General features: G+C 38.9%; 1 protein-coding gene across 2 annotated transcripts in view; it reads left to right on the top strand.

The window, feature by feature from the left end:
- Nucleotides 1-5,000, top strand: part of PKLR (pyruvate kinase L/R) — a 711,145-nt gene that overhangs the window by 236,644 nt on the left and 469,501 nt on the right. The gene's annotated exons all lie outside the window — the stretch shown is intronic.

The following is a 5,000-nucleotide window of genomic DNA, read 5'->3' as shown; positions in this document are numbered from 1 at the left end:
TATACAAAATCCTCCATCAATGAACTACATGGAGCATATAAAAAAAATCAAAAATGAGTTACAGGATCTATTTATTGAAGGTTCCATCACCATTGATGTTTTAAATTATTTAACTGTGTCACATCCCAGGATGTCAGTGATGTTTTGGTTACCCAAACTACATAAAAATCTTGAACAACCACCAATGAGACAAATGGTAGATGCAAAAGGCTCCATTACCCACCCAAGTGCAAAATTTCTGGATATCAATCTCAAAGAACTGGTGTATAAAGAACCCCACATTTGCAAAGACTCATGGAGTTTTTTGCAACTTATTAACAACATTAATTTTAAAACCACCTATGTGTGTTTGACTATTGATATTAAGGATTTGTATTCTATCATTCTCCATAGCACAGGGGTGGAATGGTTTTCGGAATATTTATATGAGAAAGGGGTTGAACATAACAATGTCCAGGTATATACGCAATTACTTGAACTTGTTTTGAGAAATAACTTTATTTATTTCAATCATGAAATATATTTACAATAGGAATGGGGGGCAATGGGATCTTCATGTGGGGGTCTTTATGCCAATATTGTAGTCACACAATGGGAAAAGAAATTTCTTTTCAAGTATTCTTTGTTTAAGCATGTAAAATGTTACACTCGCTTCCTGGATGACATATTTATTTTATGGTATGGACCCCCAGAATATATTAAGGATTTAATTGATTATATGGACTCGACCACATCATTTTTGAAATTTACATAGCAAGCCACAGTGGTGCAGTGGTAGCATTGTTGCCTTACAGCAAGAGGCTCTCCCATTCTATTCTCGGCTAGAGCACCTTCTGTCTGGAGTCTGCATGTCCTCCTTGTGGTCGAGTGGCGTTTGAAAGACATGCATAGAATGGGCGTGCCTTCTTTGAAGATTGGGCATCGAGCTGGCACCTCAGCACCCATAAAAAAATCTACTGCCAATCATTAACGGACCGGAGTTCCGCTGTGGCGACCCCTAACCAGGAAAAGCCGAAAGAAGAATGAACATACAATTATGGTATGGAACAGTTACATTTCTAGATGTCCTTTTAATTAAGGATTATGTCAATAACAAATTTGTATCAAAGGTATATAGAAAGGAAACATATTCAAATTCCCTACTACATTATTCCAGTGCACATCCTCAAAAATAAAACAAAGCCATTGTAAAAGGGCAATTTGTTAGGGCTGCCTGGATGGTCTCCGACATGGAGGATTTTTTAAATGAATGTGATAACCTGAAGTGTATGTTTGTAAGTAGAGGTTACCCACATAAGTTTATTATTGATATTATGTTGGAAGTATTGAATAAAAGCGAGATTGGTTTCTTTAGCCCATTATTAACTGACTTGAATTCCAACACAGCTATCCACAGCAATACATCTGATTTAGTTAATGATAACAACCAAGTAATTATTAATACCTATATGTGCTAAGCTGTCCTTCCATGTGTGTGTTTTTAGCAGCCTACCGCAGACTGCTTGCCACTCTCCCCCCTCCGGTTTTCTTAACCCTAGGATAAATTGCTATATATGTGGGATTGCTTATCTCTTCTATATGATATCTCCTTTTGCCACTAGGTGGCAGCATCTACTACGTAAAAGCTAGTAATAATATTATTCTCCAGAAGTTTTTCCTTTTTACCAAAAGCTGGTAGATTTCTATAAATCCTACTCCCCATTTCTATAGCTATTAAATACCCACTCCCTCCTTGTTAAACTACCCACATTTACAGTTAGTAAACAATACATTCCCTTATTATAAAGTTAAAAAACTTCTTGCTTTAGTTAATATATCTGCAGTTACTGATACTTTTCTGCTGTACTCACTTCTCTTGCTCTTGCCTGCTCCGTTCGCCCTTCAGGCTCACTCCGCTCCCCTACCCTGCCCCCAAAACCCACCCACCATCAGTGCTCCTACACTTATAGTCCACATAGTCACACCCCCTCCTACAACAGCGTATCACCATCCCTCAGGTATCAAGTCCACTCCCACTTCCATACCACACCGCCTACTTAAAACCTTCCCTTCTCCTAAACCAAGACAAATCATGCAAGGCATACTACCATTACTACTACTAACTCTCACTAGTCTAGCCTACACCACATCCAAGCACACTTTCAAACAATACCTTCCACATAACACATACCTACACACAAACACACACACACACACACACACACACACACACACACACACACAAAAATATTTTAATCTGCTCCACACTATTTAAAAATAGCTCATTATTTTATATACACAAAACATACACCACACTACCTCTCAATAGACAAACAACATCTAGAGTAAATACAGACTTAGCTCACGCTATAAAACTCAAACTATTCCTTAAAAATGGCTACTAATCTCAGGAGACATACACCCCAACCCAGGTCCATGCAACAAAATTCTCTCACACAAACAGAAATCAGACCTACTTATTATTAACCTAAACTCAAGAAGTATATCCAACAAACTACATGACGTACAATCATTCATAGTCCACTACTCCCCAGATATACTAACCATTACTGAGACTTGGCTAAAACCCACAACCCAAAATGAAGGCACTCTCCCCCAAGGTTATAACATCCTATGGCAAGACAGAGATACGAAAAAGGGAAGTGGAGTTGCAATTTTATTTAAAAACACACTTAACTGCCAGCCTCTGAAAACCCCACTTCCCAAATTTCAAAATGCCAAAATATTAGGCCCCGTTATGTCCCTCAAAAACAAAAAGAGAATCAACATCCTCTGCAGTTACATTCCTCCAGGAAATAAACCACCTATAATAGAAGGGATACTACAATGGGCCACAATCAACCTACCCCAAGAAACCATCCTGCTATCAACATCCTCTGTAGTTATATTCCTCCAGGAAATAACTCACCTGTAATAGAGGAAATATTACAATGGGCTACAATCAACCTGCCCCAACAAACCATCCTGCTATCAACACCCTCTGCAGTTATATTCCTCCAGGAAATAACTCATCTATAATAGAGGAAATATTACAATGGGCTACAATCAACCTGCCCCAAGAAAATATCCTGCTAGACAACCTAAACCTAGACAGGCTAGCCTGCAACTCCAACAATCCCTCAAACCATATTAACGTATTTGAATTTTCACAATTAATCCAAGAACCCACCATAGTTGACAAAAAATCCCAAAAAAATTCCATTCTCGATTGAACTTTAATTTCCCCAAAGAAAATTATCAAGTGGGCTGCCTACCTGATGAACTTAGTGACAACTGCCCCACATTCCTCCTTCATAAACAGGTAAACATACCCAAACCCATACTGTATTAGGAAACTAGAGATGAGCACAAAGTAAATCCACAAATTCTTAACAGCATGTTACAACAATGTAACTGGTACCCACTACAAACTCTAGCATTAGACCAGGCAGTTGAGTTTTTCAATAGTACTTTTATGAATGTTCTAAATACAGTAGCTCCCATCAGGAAACTTAGAACTAAAGTTAACTATGCCCCTTGGCTAAATAGGACCACAAAAGCCTTACTAAAAGCCAGAGACAATGCTTGGAAGATCTGGAAAAAGAATAACACTAGCCAAGATAGACAAGAATATCAACAACTTTGGAATCAGGCCAAAAAACAAACAGAAATGGATAAACAAAACTACTTCCTAGGTATCCAAAACAAACATTCCAAAACCCCCCAAAACTTCTGGCAAGCTATCAATTCCCTTCTGAAACCTGGCAAATCTACCACCCCAGCTCCCAACACCAATACTAATAATGACAGCATAGCTTCTCAATTTAACCATCACTTCACAGAATCTATTTTCTCATTATCTGCCCAGCTAACAATAATTCTATATTCACCCCAACTATAGATCACAATAATATACCTTCCTTTATACTCTTACCTGTACCAACCTCCACAGTTAAAAACTACTCTCAAAACTGAAACCTATCACTCTCACAGTAGATGGTCTACCCACTAATTTCCTAAAATTAGCTGTAGAGTCCCTAGACTACCCTGTCTCAATTCTTATAAACCGCTCCATACAAGAAGCTTGCATCCCCCACCTATGGAAAGTGTCATATATTATTCCCCTACACAAAGGCAGCAACTCCTACGAGCTATCACACTACCTCCCCATTGCTATCCTACCCCCTTTCCAAGCTCCTGGAGATGTATTCACACCCAATTGATGCACTTCTTAACCTCACATAATCTCCTCTCCTTCACACAGTATGGCTTCTGCCAAAACCACAGTACAACTAGTGCTCTTCTCTCTTTTGCTAACCAGGTTAACCAACTTAGAAACAACAACAACTTCATATCAGCCATATTCTTAGATCTATCTAAAGCATTTGACATGGTTTCGCATAACCTACTTTTAGACACTCTATCCACCATGTCCTTTGCCCCCTCCACTACTTCCTGGTTCAAAAACTATCTCTCTGATAGAAAACAATCAGTCAAATGGCAAGGTGTACTATCACCTCTACTACCAACTACTATAGGCGTTTCACAAGGATCAATACTGGGTCCTCTGCTATTCACTATTTTCACCAACAAACTACATATCTCCACCCTGCATGCATCATTTATACAGTACGCAGATGACTCAACCCTAATCTGCTCAGCCCCATCCATAACCACTCATCAAAAGCTTACCCAAGAATCCTTCTGCTCCATGGAAAAATGGATTACTGATATCCAACTGATTCTAAATCCCAACAAGACCAAATTACTTCTTTTCACCCCCAACACATTCAGAACCACACTTCCTTCCTTCACTATCACCTCCAAAAATGGCACCACAATCTCTCCCTCCCTCCATACTAAGCTCCTTGGTGTTGAAATAGATAAGGATCTTCACTTTAATGTCCATATGTCTCAAACCATTAAAAAGGTACATAAAAATTAGGAACTTTATACAAGCACAAACAGTTCCTATCAGACCAAGCGTGACTCACCGTAGCCCAAACCCACCTTTTGTCTAC

This window comes from Protopterus annectens, chromosome 8.part0, assembly GCF_019279795.1.
Source record: "Protopterus annectens isolate FY-2018-M chromosome 8.part0, PAN1.0, whole genome shotgun sequence".
NCBI lineage: Eukaryota > Metazoa > Chordata > Ceratodontiformes > Protopteridae > Protopterus > Protopterus annectens.
The sequence above is the reverse complement of the archived record's forward strand: the minus strand, read 5'-3'. Positions and strand labels throughout refer to the sequence as shown.